Source organism: Pleurodeles waltl, chromosome 1_1 (assembly GCF_031143425.1).
Source record: "Pleurodeles waltl isolate 20211129_DDA chromosome 1_1, aPleWal1.hap1.20221129, whole genome shotgun sequence".
Taxonomy (NCBI): domain Eukaryota; kingdom Metazoa; phylum Chordata; class Amphibia; order Caudata; family Salamandridae; genus Pleurodeles; species Pleurodeles waltl.
Genome location: NC_090436.1, coordinates 525,224,731 through 525,241,812, shown reverse-complemented (window position 1 = coordinate 525,241,812; position 17,082 = coordinate 525,224,731). Strand labels below are relative to the sequence as shown.

At 45.9% G+C, this 17,082-nt stretch overlaps 1 protein-coding gene across 3 annotated transcripts in view; it reads right to left on the bottom strand.

Moving 5' to 3' along the window:
• The window catches only part of SLF1 (SMC5-SMC6 complex localization factor 1), a 673,081-nt gene that overhangs the window by 83,938 nt on the left and 572,061 nt on the right, over positions 1-17,082 (bottom strand). The window lies entirely within an intron of this gene.

The window sequence follows — 17,082 nt, the reverse complement described above, 5'->3', positions numbered from 1 at the left end:
CCTGGCTTTTGATGGCTACCGTCATGATCAGTGGTGTTTTCACCCTGGCGGTTAGTGTGGTACATTGGCTGTCTATGGGAGTTGTCACCGCCATGGTCATAATTTGTCGTAATTACCACCAGCCTGTTGGCGGTATTACCGCCACCTTATCACTCACCGCCAATGTCATAATGATCACCTATATTTTTATGTTAATATATGTTGTTTATGGTGTCCACCATATCAGCTGCCTCTTTTTATTTATTTTCTAATACATGATTCAGTTAAGCCCTTTAATGCTTGTTATTACATTATGTTTAATGACACAATTTTTATTCATAATATTTAATATAACAAAGTTAACTCTCAGGCTGCTGATTGTGTCAAATTACATGTTTCAGTATGTATGACAGAATGTTTTACTGAAATAAAAGAGGAAGATATTTGCAAGTATAGAAGGGTGTCCTAATTTCAGCTTTCCCAGAGCACTAGCCATACTTTCTATGACAAAAATAACTCCCTTACATTGCTCATCTGTAAAGGAAATGCTTTCAAGCTTCACAGCTTTGATTCCATCAAGATGGCTTCAGATGTGCCACACTTTTGCCAAGAATACAGTGTTAGCTCTCTGGTTGTTCATTAGAACGCTGTGGGGAACACCATTTCACTCTGCATGTCAGAACGTTTTATTGACAAGGGTGAGGAGGATACTTGAAAATGTGCCTCATGGCTTTCTAGAGCACTAAACATAATTTCTATGACAAAAACAACTCCTTCATTTGGTCCATTTTTTAAATGTTTTTATTAAGGTTTTAGTATTTACAACCACATGTAGTTAAACGACATGAGCTTCAAGGAATACAGCTATTCCTATAATTGCTAGCAGTATAAAGTTGGTATAATACATGGGGCATCTGGCACATCACAGAACCAGCAAGCATCCAGTCCTCTTCCTGAATTCTCCCAGTCAGCCCCACCAAGACACACCGCAAGAGCCCTTCTTGGGGGCCTGCCATCAGGGAGATTTGTTAATTTAGTGATAATTTCCCCCAGATTACCAGGTCCTCTACCACGCTGCTGTCACGTCAGGTAAGCTTCAGGTGCTGTTCGTCAACAATCGCTCACTTCATCAAGTCTATTTTCCATTGCCCCTCATCACAGTGCCACCCACTGTATGGTGATCCAATGTCTCGCCAGGATCACATCTAACACGATCAGCCTACCTTTTATTTTCAGCCGTTTCTGCCGTGGAACAATACCCAGAAGACACAACTTTATAGAACCTTCCAATTCCAACCCCACAGCTTGGGTGTCTATCACTTCCCCCCAGAAGCCCACAATCCACGGAAACTCACCTGTTGTGTGAAGGAAGTCTGCAGCAGCTTGTCGGCACCTGCCGCACGCCATTGGCATAGCGTGGTAAAGCTTGCTTTCTGAATTGGTTTAGGAGTCATATATGTTCTATGCAGGTATTTAAAATGCATAAATTTAAAGTGTGCATTGGGGGATGCTCGTTTTACTTGTTCAGGGGGGCTTTCTTCCATTCTGTGAATGTCAAATCATCAGGGCACTAGGCATTCCAGCGCCCTGGGGCCTGATCAGTAATACTTCCCCTATTGGTTGCTAAGGCCGCATACGGATGGATACTCAGTCGACTGTAGCTTGCTGCAATGAACCGTGTTCTTGTAGCTTGTCAGGAAATTTAGGCCAAATTAATCGTGCAGTATACGCTAGACCAGCTTAGTGTAAAAACGGTCTCGGTCTCACCACCAAGAGCTCCAGAGCTTGTGCAATTATATGAATCTATTGTTATGAAACAGATCACTAATGTGTTCGCCACTCTGTACGCCATGCTGCATAAGAGATATCTTTATACATATTGTGAAAAACAGGGTCGGTAATCCCAGTTGCCTTCTACCCACAAGAGTTTCAAGGCCTCGAACGTCACTCGGGGTAACTGGCATGTCCACACCAAGTCGCACAACAATCTGCTCATGCAGGTAAATGTTATAGCCGACCTGGGCATATCACATTTTGTAACACGTACAAGCAGCGTGGCAGGACCATCATTTCTTGCAAGGGCCTCCCTGTGGGAGCGTTGTCCACAAATCCACAGACCCCTGCAATCCATCTATCAACCTTCACACATTAAGTTCGTATTGAGCCACTCAACATCTGGTTACCTGGTTTCCCAGATCCCGGATCTTTTCTCTCTCCCAGTGCAGACCCAGACTCTGCAGGAGGATGGCACATTCCCGTCCCAGTTTGTTCTGCGGGAATAGTTTAGATCTATCTCTGTTGGTGTGGACTCCAACACTTACCTCACCGGATCTCTCAGATACATTAATGTGTCATCTGCATAAATAGAAACTATGTGGGAAGTGGTCCTAATCTGAATGCCACACGGTTGAGGGTTATTCGAAGATGAGAGGTCAGCTGCTCCACCGTAAGGGCGAATAGCACTAGGGAGAGAGGACACCCTTGCCTTGCTCCCCTGCCCAACCGCCAAGGATCAGAGATTACATTTCCCGTTCTAAGCCTAGCAACAGGATCAGTGTACAGTAGCCGGACCATTTAATGAACCCAGGGCCAATACCCAGTCACAGTAGTGTCGCACACATATAGTGCTATCCGACTATGTCAAAGGGGCACTTCACATTCAGAGTCACCAATGCCAAGTCTTCCTTCAAAGATGAGACAGTTTGCATAATGTAAGTCAATGGCTTAATATTGTAAATCATGCTCCCCCAAGGGATAAAACCCATCTGATCAGGGTGAACCAGCATATGAACAGCCCGCAACAATCTGTTAGCCAAAATCTTGCACAACATTTTGTAGACCGTATTTACCACTGATGAACAAGTTACTTACCTTTGAACAAAAAGAAAAAAGGGAGCACACTGCCTCACACTCAAGCAAAAAGTTAGCCCCAATGCATCATGGTAAATGCAGTCACTTCGTTTTGTGCAGAAAAAGTAATCAAAAGTCTTTCACCTAAGTAGGTGCAGCAAGTGCTGTGTATCTCTGGACACGTGTTTCTAGGTTTAGCCCGTCATCAGCAGAGAGCAGCCAAGTCTGTGGGGTTGCTTGAAATGCCGCCAAAAGTCTTCTCGGGTTTATGTACCACTCACTGGCGCACAGGTGCCTCTCCAGAGCTCGTCAGCTCGTTAGCTCAAGGGAGCAGTCATTGGACAAAAAGAAAAAAGGGAGCACACTGCCTCACACTCAAGCAAAAAGTTAGCCCCAATGCATCATGGTAAATGCAGTCACTTCGTTTTGTGCTGAAAAAGTAATCAAAAGTCTTTCACCTAAGTAGGTGCAGCAAGTGCTGTGTATCTCTGGACACGTGTTTCTAGGTTTAGCCCGTCATCAGCAGAGAGCAGCCAAGTCTGTGGGGTTGCTTGAAATGCCGCCAAAAGTCTTCTCGGGTTTATGTACCACTCACTGGCGCACAGGTGCCTCTCCAGAGCTCGTCAGCTCGTTAGCTCAAGGGAGCAGTCATTGGACAAAAAGAAAAAAGGGAGCACACTGCCTCACACTCAAGCAAAAAGTTAGCCCCAATGCATCATGGTAAATGCAGTCACTTCGTTTTGTGCTGAAAAAGTAATCAAAAGTCTTTCACCTAAGTAGGTGCAGCAAGTGCTGTGTATCTCTGGACACGTGTTTCTAGGTTTAGCCCGTCATCAGCAGAGAGCAGCCAAGTCTGTGGGGTTGCTTGAAATGCCGCCAAAAGTCTTCTCGGGTTTATGTACCACTCACTGGCGCACAGGTGCCTCTCCAGAGCTCGTCAGCTCGTTAGCTCAAGGGAGCAGTCATTGGACAAAAAGAAAAAACTTACCTTTGATACCATCTTATTTGGTAGAGACCCTATCTGGCCGCAGATCCCTTACCTTAGAATTATCCCCAGGTGTCAGATTAGATCCAGAATGTACTGTTTCATGAGCATTACCCCTGCTCACGAAAGACCAGTAGGTGGTGTTGTTCGGCACTGTGGGACGTTGTTGTCCATGGTGGATTGACATTCACTGTGCCTATGTAGGTGCCACCCCGGCGTGGTGACGTTCATTTCCTTTTGCGACTTTACACACCAGAAGTGCAGAGCCACGAAGAACACTGACCACGGATGTAGAAAACTAGGGCTCTGAAAGGGTAACGGTCCTCTCCCTAGAAATCAGATCACACAGCGGGGACGTTGGGTTGGTAGTTAAGGAATCTGCGGCTAGACAGTGTCTCTAGTATCTTGTTCATCCGACAGAGACTTGCTGCCGCAGATTCCTTACTTTAGAATAGATACCCAAACAATACCGTCCCCGGAGGTGGGTCTGTGGGCCAATTTCAAATGAGGAAGTCCTGCAGGACCGAACGGGCAAAGTGCCCTTTCCCTATGGACCTGACTGTTCAGGTAGTAGTGCTCTGTGAACGTGTGCAATGAGGCCCATGTTGCTGCCTGGCATATGTCCAGGACCAGACCTCTGCATGCTAACGCAGTAGTTGTAGCCTTAGCTCTGGTGGAATGAGCTCGAAATCCTGTAGGGGGTTGCTTCTTGGCCAACGCATAGCAGATCTTAATACAGCGCATGATCCATCTGGAGATGGTCCACTTCCGTACAGCCTGACATTTGTTCGCCTCAACATACCCAACAAACAATTGGTCGTCCACCCGGCGCTCTTGTGTGCAGTCAAGGTAGAACAACGCTCTTTTTGAGACCAGATGGTGGAGTCGCTCCACATCTTTGTATGGATTTGGAGGAGAGTAAAAAGTAAGACAACGCATGGAAAGAAATAACCCACCTTCAACAACACGCTCTCTTAAAGGAGTTGTAAATTAAATGTAGCACCAAAATAATTTTATATAATGAAACATATCTCTTATTTCCAATATTTAAAGTTTGCATACACAGTCTACAAAATGATTGAAACATTAATACATTTAGACTGCTATATCCCTCCAGAACTCTAAAGAAAAACAGATTTCACACTCACAACCCCCCCATACATACCACTCATAGCTAGGATATCATACTCAAACGTAAAAACATTAAAACACAGAATCTTTCATTCTGCAGTGAAGGCCTCATTCTCTGCCGGAGTACATGCATGCCTTTTACAGTTTGGGACTCCAAGCCATTAGGTGTTTCTTTTCATTGGATGATATAGAGCCTCTTGTAGCACTAGAGTTCTATTTTTGAAAGGCATGGCTTGATTGAGCCATATGAATATGGCATATATTTCATCTTACAATATGCAGGGAATATCTGGGACTCCCATGGATGTTGGTAGCCCCCCTATCCATTTTTATTCAAAGGGGAGCACTTGTCTAATTATTTATGTGCTCATAGTGTTGCAGTCCTTTATAGGGATAGTTCTGGTTCCCACTGATAGTCTAGCACACTGCTAATGATGGCCCTTACTCATGGGTGCAAGTCAGGTTGCCTGTTCCAAGATGGCCACCGCTTTATTTTTTGCAACAGCAAGTGGAATTACCACCAATAGAAGCGCAGTGCCGATAGGCGACTTACACTGGTTCATGAGTTACTGTAACATGGTTGAATTTGGAAACACTGAATTTATTTGTTCAGTTTTTTCGACTCCGGACCAAACAGTACTATTCTTAGAGGAGTTTCTCTGCAATTAGTCTTCTGGGTGAGTAGCTTTCTCCATCTAAGACGGCTGCTGAGTAACTCGGACACAGTGAGCAGTCCGCGTGTAAGCATATTCTTGGTGGACCTTCCATTCTCTTAGTCCTTTGTACAACGTGAGATGCCTTTCTATTTAAATAGATGTTGGCAACATCAGACTAGTTTGGCATTGCTTTAAGAGTTTGTGCAAGTGCTGTTGTGATGAGGGCTGTGCGGAGCCTGTGCCACTTTTAAGATGGCTACTGTAAAAGTTCATATATCCATATCCATTCCTGGTTGTAAGTTAAGAGGGATCCCACGGTCACGATCTCCAATCACATAGCATGTAGGCTAGGGGAAAGTAGACTAATAAAGTAGACTAATAAAAATAAACCAGCCTAGTCAAAATATACCCACATAGGGGCGACACCCATATCACGACCTTGTAAAATGGCCAACATTACTTGTTTGGTCAGGTGGGATCCCTCTTAACTTACAACCAGGAATGGATATATGAACTTTTACAGTAGCCAAGCTGACTGTGGAGTAAAAGGAGGACGAGTCTCCTAGGTAATACTAACAATACCTAGGAAGATTATTGTCTCTCTTAATAGCTGGTGCAGTTCAATGTTCTATTGGTCCAAATTTGAATTTTTTGTCTCCTCTGTAGTTCTATTGCAGAGAAACACAGTAGGTACCTGTTTGGGCCTCTTGTTCCTTATTCGCCAATTTGTGAGCTGGACAGACTAGGCCTTTTTTTAAGTAGTCTACAGGTACTAGATATTTTATGTGCAGCGGTGGTGGCACTGAATAAGAAGGCATGATTTCACTTGTGACAGTGGTGTATAATTTCTCTGATTATTGATAATGGGACATGTTAGATTGGTTTGGGTTGGTACAGTGGTTATTTGAGTATGTAAATGCTTGGATCACAATTGGGGTTAGAAAGGGTGCGCATGTACAAGGTTTTTGTTGATATGTTTATTTCTGTGCTGTACTAGAGGTATTTACAGAGACTCGCAGGAGCTTTTGATTGTTATTGTTTGTTTTTGTACTTTTAGAGAACTGTCTGGGCTGCTCTCCTCCCCCTTGGGGTTTTATTTTACATCTGATGCATTTCTTTGTGCCTTGAAGAAGGTGTGTGGTTGGCTGACCACTTGACACAGAAACGTGCATCGGCGCCTACACCTCAGTCGTACAGTCACCAGAAAAAGTTTTTGTTGCACCTAAGTTTTTCCTCCTTTCAATGATGTAAATTCAATTATCTGTCTTCTATATATATCTGATACCTCATGTGTTACTATATCAAGATACTGTATTTTTGAGGGTTCACTCACATAAGTCAAGAGGGTGCTGTACAAGACTGATTCCATCTGTGTTTTAATGCTTTTGAGTGAATATGATATGCCACGTATGGTTTGTAGTGGGTTCCAAAGGTACTTACACCTTATACCAGGTCCAGTTAGCCCTTATTAGTGAAATGTAGTCAGTGTCTAGCCGCCAGGCTGTCTAGCTGTAGCTGAGCAGCCAAGGCTGATCTAGGAGACATGCAAAGCTCTTGCAATACCACTGTAGTCACACAGTACTCACACACATGAAAGAAAATACTCAGTGTTACAAAAGTAAAGGTACTTTATTTTTAGTGACAGAATGCCAAAAAATACCTTGGAGACTATACTTAGGAGGTAAGTAATATACACGGTATATACACACTAGAATGCAGAAATAGCTGTACAAACAGTCAGAAAACAGTGCAAATAGTGAAAATCACAATAGGTTGCAATGGGCCATTTAATAAAACAGTTGAATGTGAAAGTCTGTTTCCCACCTAGGCAAGTTTAGTGTGTAGAGGGGCACTGGGAGAATAAGAAAACACCAAAGGGAAGTAATAGAACCCACCCCAGAGCCCAGGAAAACAGGAGTAAATCACAGCAAGTTTTCTGAAACACACAAGAAGTTGTGATAGAAGATTATGCAAGAACCAGAAGAGACTGCAAGACACCAACAATGGATTCCTCGGCGAGAAGACCTGTGGAAGAAGGGGACCAAGTCCAAGAAGCACTGAAGAGTGCGTGGAGAACAGGAGCCCCTGCTAACCCGGATGAAGCTGCAAAAGGAAAACCACTGGTGAGAAGACAAAGTCAGTTATGCACCCAAGAAGACAGATGCGGGTTCCTGGTTGGTGCAGAAGCTGTCCCACGCCGGATGGCTGATTGCAGTCTGGATTACATCACTGGATTCCGCCAACAAGCTTTGGCACATGCAAAACTCGCGGTTCGCAGGAATTGCCTCTGCCCAGGACCAGGAGGGCCCTGGTGGCCTCTACCCAGGAGGGTGAGTCAGAGGGGGCTCTCAGCAACTTAGAGAGTCCTCAGAAGACCAGGCAGCGTGCACAGGAGTCCCAAAGCACGGGGACAAAGAAGGTGCAAATGAAGGCCCATGCAGCACAACACATAGGGATCCCATGCCACCGGAGAACCACTCAGGGAGCTGTGCGTCGCAGGATGGAGGGCTGAGGGCCTAAGCTCTGCTGTGCATGAAGAACTTCTTGGAAGGTCGCACACAAGCCTTGGCAACTGCAAGTCACGCAGTGCACGGGGTTACTGTCTTGCATGGGGAGGCAAGCTCTTACCTCCACCAGAGTTGGAGAGCTGGAACTTGGGACTGTTGGGGTCACTTTTGTCCACCACCTGTGTTGCTGGATCCATGCTCGTTGTCTGGAGAAGGGACCCACGCCACCGGTCATCACTGCAGTGCGGTGCCTACTGAAGCAGGGAAGTGACTCCTTCACTCCACTGGAAATTCCTTCTGTTCTTCTGGTGCAGGCCGAAGACAGGCAGTCCTCAGAGGATGCATGACTTGGAAACTGTTGCAGTTGCTGGCAGAAGGTGAAGTTACAATGTTGCAGAAGTCGTTTTGACTTCTTTGGTGCAGTTTGTAGATTTTCTGGAGGGTACAGCTATTGTTCCGTAGGTAGAAGATGAAGTAAAGGATGCAGAGGAGTCCTGTTGGAGTCTTGCAAAACGAATCTGAGGAAACACCCAGGGGAGAGACCCTAAATAGCCCTAAAGGGGGAGTTGGCTAGCTACACAGGTAAGCACCTATCAGGGGAGGGCTCTGATGTCACCTGCTGGCACTGGCCACTCAGATGGTCCCAGACTGCCCCACCACCTTTGAATCCAAAATGGCAAAACCCAGGGACACTCTGGAAGAGCTCTGGGCACCACCCCTGGGGTGGTGATGGACAGGGGAGTTGTCACTCCCCTTTCCTTTGTCCAGTTTCGCACCAGAGCAGGGACTGGGGGGTCCCTAAACTGGTGTAGACTGGATTATGCAAGGAGGGCACCATCTGTGCCCTTCAAAGCATTTCCAGAGGCTCTGGGAGGCTAGCCCTCCCATGCCTGTAACACTTATGTCCAAAGGGAGAGGTTGTAACACCCCTCTCCCAAAGGAAATGCTTTGTTCTGCCTTTCTGGGCTTGAGCTGCTCAAGCAACAAGAGGGCAGGAACCTGTCTGTGAGGTGGCAGCAGCTGGGGCTGCCTGGAAAACCTCAGAAGGCTGGCATAGCAGTACTGGGGGTCCACTGTGGAGCCCCCAGAGAGCATGGAACTGTAAAACCAATACTGGAATCAGTATTGGGGTACAATTCCCAGGTGTTAGACACCTTACATGGCCATATTTGGAGTTACCATTGTGAAGCTGGATATAGGTATTGCCCTATGTCCAACGTACGCGTAAAATGGCGTCCCCGCACTCACGAAGTCCAGGAAAATGGTCCTGGATGACGTGGAGCAACTCTGCTAGTGCAGGGGTACCCTCACACTCAGGTACTTTGTACCCAGCCTTCAGGGTTGTAAGGCCTGACATAAAGGTGACTTATAAGTGACCTGGTGCAGTGAAAATGGCTGTGAAAGGTGCATGTACCATTTCACTTAGGCTGCAATGGCAGACCTGCATAAGCCTTTGCATGGGCTCCATGTGGGTGACAAAAGTAATGCTGCAGCCTATAGGGATCCCTTGGAACCCCAATGCCCTGGGTACCTAGTTACCATATACTAGGGACTTATAAGGGGGTACCAGTATGCCAATTTGGGATGAAATACCGGGTTACCAGTATGTAGTGACAAATTTGGGAGCAGAGAGCGCATAAGCACTGGGTTCTTGGTTAGCAGGACTCCAGTGACACAGTCAAGCATACTGACAAAAACAGTCAAACATACTGACAAACAGGCCATAACCCATAAGCACTGGGGTCCTGGCTTGAAGGATCCCAGTGACACAGTCAAACACACTGACAAACAGGCCAAAAATGGGTGTAACCATGCTAGAAAGAGGTTAATTTCTCACCCTCTCCCATCAGCAACAGCCTGGGAAGGTGCGGCCCACGCCTCCCCTGCGACCAATGGCACCACCTGCGCAATTGTATCCCACCATATGTGCGCATAGTGGCCCAAAAGGCACGCTGTATTCAAGAACCGCAGTGGTAGGCTTGTGGAAGAAAATATCTTCTTTCCTGATGTGTCCTCTATCCGGGGGTGTGGTAGGAAATGAGCTAGGATTTACAGGAGACATAGAGGCTTGGCCTACCAAGCTCTCTTGGTAGGGTGTTGGGTGAGGAAGTTTGGGTCCCCTGTAGCCGGGCTGTGGTGGCAGGCAATCGTCCTACTCACAGGAACCCCTGTGCTGGATTAGGAAAAGGTCCCAAGTAGGATGTCAATGAGGGCCTCATTGAAGTTGCAGTTCTGAGGGGGACACTCTTGGTTGCAAGCAGCTGTATCAAGACATTAGTTTTGACTGGCACTGAGGGCAAGTGAAGGCCAAGGACCTCAGCCATCGTCAACACCACCATGGTGAAAGACGATCCTTCATAGGGGGAGAAAGCATGCCAGTATCTGGAGAAGTATCCAGTCCACTGGCCTCACCATTATCCTTATTTTGCCATCATAAGGCTGGTATTCTCCAGGGTCCAGCGACCCCTCCCAATCCTCCCAAAGTCCTAGCTCATAAGAATAAGGCTCAGGCACCGGCCTGGAAGGAATCTCTCCGGTTGGTGCTGTAGGCAGCGTGGTCGAAACCCTTCCAGCTTCGTGTGGGAGTCGCGGAAGAGGAGTGGGGCAGCGCCAAGAGCATCAACGTTGGCACCAGCACCGATGAACGTCGATATGGCACGAATGGCATCGGCCCGGGTCCAAAATTGGATCCTAGGATCCCAACTGGCTTTCAGGATGGAGCAGTTGGTGCGGAACAGTAGGGGTCCTTAGGCGCGCCGGAGGGAATAGGCCACCAATATGAGGTGCATGGCCTCACGGAACTCTTGGAGTTAGAAAGGGGCTACTCAGGCTCCCAGAAACTCTGGGAGGGATGGAGACGGCCCGGGCGCTGGCTCTACCGCAGAGCACAGTCTCGATTAGCAATGCTCCATAGTCCTGTTGGCCGACGGATGAGATGAAGTCAAATAACTCTTCAACTTTTTCTTCTTTTTATGGTGGTGGGACTAACCCGAGTGATCTGACGACTTTGAGTGTGATGAGTGTGACGAAGATCTTGGGCTCCGCAACCGCTCCCATGACCTTCCTCTCGACTGGGATCTGGATGGTCATGCCGCCATGAACTTGAGAGATTGCTCCCTCAAGGCCTTTGGGTTCATGGGGTGGCAATCAGCACAGGCCTTTGGGTCGTGGTCGCATAAAGGCACAAAAGGTGTGGGTCGACACTGACATTAAGCGGTGACAGGCGCCACAGGGCTTGAAGCCGGCCTTTGTTCATAACCTTTTGTCACAAGGAGGAAAAACCTAAAAAAGTCAAAAAAAAGTTACGCAAAAAACGAATTGGGTAGCTCTTCACCAGGTCTGTGCTGACTGGCGTGAAAAGAAAAAAAACTTGTGTCAGCGTGCCTGGGTAGCATAAGCACTGGGAAAGTCACTTACAGCATGAACAATGCCATACACAGCCGAATGATGCCACCCAGCGGTGCACACGGGTACCGTTCACAAAAAAAGTTCCGGATCCAGTCTGACGCCTGGTGATAATTCGAAGGTAAGGAATCTGCCGCTAGAAGTCTCTATCAGATAATGGTCTGTAGACATGCCGGATCACAACCCTCCTTAGGTATCAGTATCATCACAGCTTCTCTCATAATAGAGGGGTAACACCCTTCTCCCTAGCTTCCCTCAAAAGCACCCAGTAGGTTTTCCAGCAATGCAGAAGGGAGGACCAGATACACATTTTGTTTTGCTTTAAGTTTTACAGCATTGAATCTGTCAAGGTGGCTTTGGGTGTGCCACAGTTTTGTTATGAATACAGAATATGAGTGTTCTAGTTGTTTATTAGAACCCTGTGAAGGCGCTGCAGTAGAACAATGGGGAATCAACTGCCAGGCTGCTGTTGCGGTTAGAAGCATGTTTTACTCAGAATAGCAGATTTTATTCTCACATAGCAGAGGAAGATAGGATGAACTTATACAAAATGTGCTCTCATTTCAGCTTCTGGTACACCTTCCATAATCTCTACAAGGAAATCATGAGTAAATAGTTTTCTTTCATTCACCAGTCCTGAGTTACCCATAGTGCAATTCAATGGGGACCATGTCCCTGAGCCCTGTAATTGTTGCCACAACATGTTGTGGCCAGCCAATCAAGGGGGTGTCACTTAGGGATCACCACACATGCCATTTGAGGCCATGGTGTGCTCACCTTGCCATCTTATAGTTTCTTTTATTCATTTTCAGGATGCATGGACAATATCCCTGAGTCCTGCAATGGCCATCCCCAGCACGTCCATATGGGCGAAGGGGCCACGCTCCCTCAACTTTATTCTGAGAATAAGAGAGTCTGTCACACTCTTCTTGTTACGGTCAGGCGGCTAATTTTTTATCTCTTCCATGACCATCCCATTCATATCTTTAAACATGAATTCTCGAAAATTGCTGAAACGATTTACACCAAATAATGAAATGGATGCTTTCTTAGTAAAGTTCTAACATTTTGCCAAATTTGGTGTAATTCATTTCAGCAGTTTTTTTTCTGTATCACTCCACAAAATTTCCAATGGGAATTACCATACGAAATCAACATTTCGGAACCCCCTCATTTTTCCTGACCCCTCCTTGATGGATCAATGCAAAACTTTCCAAGAAGAAGCTGATATGGATGAACTTTTTTTGGAAACGTTTGCGAAGATTTGTCAAATGGCACTAAACCTATTGGTGCAACAAAAAAACACTCTTCCTGTGAAAACCTTGTCCTAACTATTACCACACAATGGTGACTGCCACTGTTGGTTATGGGAAGAGTGAGTGAGAGAGAAAGAATGAGAGTGTGTGTCAGACAGAGAGAAAGAGAGTGTGTGTGTCAGAGAGTATGAGTGTGAGAGAAAAGGGAGAGAGTGTGTGTGAGAGAGTGTGTGTGTGCGCGTGTGGGCATGTATAGCCCACGTTGTTAGGACTGGTTCTGTCCCCACAGAGCGGGTAAACACTGTCATTTCCAGATAAACACTATCCTTGTGAGGACTGGTGCGATGTGAGGACCAGTCCCCATAGTGTGTTTAGGTAGTTTGGAGTAAGTGCATCAAAAAACTGAAAGTGCAGTTATATTTGCTTGGTACGTTTTATAACCTTCCCTACTATCAAAGCGGGCGTGGACTTAGAATAGTAAATACACACTGCATTACGGACAATGGCGCGAGCGCGCGTGTGTGTGTATGTTTTTTTACCACTGGTTTCAAAGCTCATATTTACCAGAAACTAGTTATTCACCGTGTATTATTTCTCATAATTTGTAAACGTAGAACTGTCAGCAAAAAAATAAACTGTTGCATAATACACTTATTATTATTTTTTTTTACATCTTATTAAACCTTCTCTATACTTACATTCTGCTTCAAAAGAAAAGCACATTTTAGAATGCGTGTTTTAATTGCCTTACTATATGTGTGTGTGTGTGTTTTTCCAAAACAATTCTTGAAAATTACATAAAGTGTATTAGGCTAGCAGCAGACGTAACACTGCTGTAAACAGAATCATGTCTGAGAAAAATAGTGTCACCTTCAGTCACAGAGAGACATATTGGCAACCATGTGTGGGATGTTTTAATGGTTGTTTAGGGATTACATAGATTGAATCAAATATAAAGTTGGCGAGGGGAACTACAGATGTTGGAGCATATTTATTGAAGCACATCATTGTAACATATAAATGTAAACAGGTATCGAAAGGATTCGAGTGTTGTATGCATTCCCCGTAGTGAATCAAAATAATTTGCAGCAGAAACTGCCGCACAATGACAACACTTCTATTGGGACGCATGCTAACATCATGTTGCACCCCTGTCCTGAGTTACCCAAAGTAAGACTCTGGCACTTTTGGCTTCAGCACACACAGCAATCATGCGGGTCTGCTGTGGTGGGCTCTCTGTGACACGGAGGAATGAGACCGAGAGCTGCACTGTGTAATTCCGAGTGGCACACTGTGTACAAGGCTATGTCAGCTCACTTCGCTGTGGAGGACTGGCAACGGCCGCAGCAATAAATACTAGTGACAGGACAGAGTTTTTTACCTGTTGCACGTCAAGAAGATTTCCCTACTAAACTCTTGTGTTCAATTGGTCTGCCACTACCCTGAAGCAGTGTGCCTTGCTTGCCCCCATGTGGAACATGGATTGGCCATGTATGATTAATGTCTCAATGTGCAGCAGTAGGACGCACGTAGTGTGCAGGCGCCCTGCGTTACTGTAGCAGCCCTGGAGTCCATTTTGATTCCCTGTATGTTAGTGGTACTGAAGACAGAAGGTGGAGAGCTTCTATAAAGTACTCATGTGGTCCTCTGTACTAGACCAGACTCGAGGGTCCGGGGGACAAAGCTAGAGGGTCCCTTTGAAGCACAGAGACCACCCTTGCATTCTTCCCTATTCATTCTACTGCAGAGGTGTTACCCACAAAAGGCTGAGGTAGCTGAGCGAGGAAGAGACGTCTTTTTGTGTCTTTTGATCCCCTGGTAAAGGAACACCTAGCCCTGCCCCGCCTTGCTTCTGACACTAGTTGACAAAGACTGTGGCTTGATCATTCTGGGAGGAATATGTAAAAGTCAGGGATTGCCTCAAACTGGTCCCAGAACGGGACCAGTGGAATAACATGATCCCAGACCACAACACTGCGAAACTCTTCTGTGCTCCAGGGTTGGAGGTGCTAACGCCATCTCAATTTTGCCTGGTCCAGGAATAGGAACATGGAAGTTCTATAACCTTCCAGGAAGATCTGCCTGGAGTCCTATTGAGGGGAGGAGCTAAGTAAATGCTGAGAATGGGAGCTGGATGTGCCCTTGTATCAAAGAAAAAGCTGCATAGAAAAGGAGGACAGAGAGGAACCGGAGTAAGGAAAACTGAATTAGCCTTCTGTAGCTGGGTGAAGAATCTGCACCCAAAGCCATGTGGTAGGTCTTGTGGCCCGAGCTCACTCTGCAGAGTGCCATGGAGCAAGATGATTTGCTCCCTGACTCTGTGCCCGTGTGTGGGCGTTCAGAACGGGGACTGGCAACAAGAACTGCAGCTGTGATTGCTGGTTATGCCTGCCTCTCCCTTTGATCACTGCTGCAAACCTGGAGGGGTCGGAGGGCGTTTTCATTTTGTTTAGGTGGTGTGCTTGAGGCCGGCGAAGGTTACAGAGACAAGATCCACGCTATCCCGTCCTGACTTCTATGTAAAGTATTGTTCTGAAAGTAAAATATTTTCTCTTTAAAGTAAAGACGCTTAATGGACAACGATTTAGTGATTGTTATTGCATGCTTTACCGAGATCCTACCACACACAACCTCTCTGACTACTCTGTAGTTGTGTAATTCTGCGTGCGTGTAGATCACCACTGTTTCCCTTACACACTTCTCAGTTACATATTTATTTTCTGCTAGAAAATGATTTAATGCCATGTATTGACATTCTTATGTACAATTATTTTCACATATTTGCTTTCACTGTTGAGGTTGCCTATTGTTATGCTTCAGCACCACCAGGGAGAACACTACTGCTTCAGTATCCAGAAGTGAGCATCAGCCACAATGCTCCAAGTGATCTTAGGTCTTGTTTTAAATGTGTAGGAAATTCAACTTTTTTGCATGTTCATCGCAAATATTTCATCTTTTAATGGACTTTATGTCTGCTGGTGTTATGATCTCGCACTGTGACACACACTGCTATTGAGTACCACAGGGCACGTGCTGTGTGTCTAAAACTGTACTATAAAATTGATTTAGACCAATTCGTGTATTTCACTTTCCAAGGCCACTGTGGGCAGGCACAGATATTTCGCCTGTACTGTCTAAGTCAAATGTCATATGTGTACTGTAGTCTGTATTTACATCTCCCTCTCTGGGAGAGGGAGGTCAGCCACCTCCTGACTATGAGGACTCTTGACCCCAGGGAAATAGGCATGCACTCATGCTACCGAATTCTAAAATGTCACCATCCGTGTTGCATCTATCTCACTAGATACCAGCTCTGGAGTTTCCACAAGGATTCCTGCCCTAATCATTGGAAATGCTGGATTTATTGCTACTATCTGGAGCTGCAGAATTATCCAGTCATTCTGGATGGCATCGCGAAAACTCTCTCAGAAGCAGAGGGGAGCACAACAGTTGTGATCCCTCAGGTAGCTTAGTTTAACATCCAGGAAGGCCTTACATTACTGACCTTAGCGCACTCTAATGGGGCTTGGTCTGGGTATAGCGAAACAAGACAATGAACAGTGCTGGACAGCACCCGTGGCACCGAGCGAAATAAAGTGGAAGGGACCTGGCCCAGTGCATGAGGTTGGAGAAATCAAACAGCGAGGCCCGAGGACCCCCCCCCCCCCAAAAAAAAAAAACACAGACACACACTCTAAGCAATATAAATTGGGTTCACGCCTGTTTCAAAACAGATGATCAAAATATAGTGCTTAACCTTGGGAGATACAGTGGGGAATGTACACTTTCAGAGAATACAAAGATTGTGCCCTCCATACCCAAAATGATGTAGCATGATTCATGGTTGAGTGAAGGACATTTACCAGTTGCACTGGGTCCCTTCTGGGGGCAATACTGAAACGTGTAATATCACACTCAAGCTTGTGGGGGGAAATAAGGTGTGCATGCCGCTCGACTGAGCGTAATAAAAATGATATTATGCATGTATTTTAGGGCTGCGGTTCAGTATTCTTAGCTGCCTCTCACAGAATCAGTCTGCTGAATGGTCGAATAAGAGGAAAATTAGCTCAATGCTTAAGCGTGTTGGGAGAATTCGGTGGTTGATCGTCACTAAAGCGTCAACAAAATGACGTGGCAGGCAACTCTCTCTCAACCAATCCAGCAAATGCACGAAATCATCGATAACGAAGTGTGTTACAATCTCCACAACGTGACTAACACAGGGCCTACATGTTTTCTTTATAGCATATTGTTGTGCGTGACCTACATTTTGCATTGTCCTGTCCTGAAAATGCAAAGTAGTTATTGTCCTA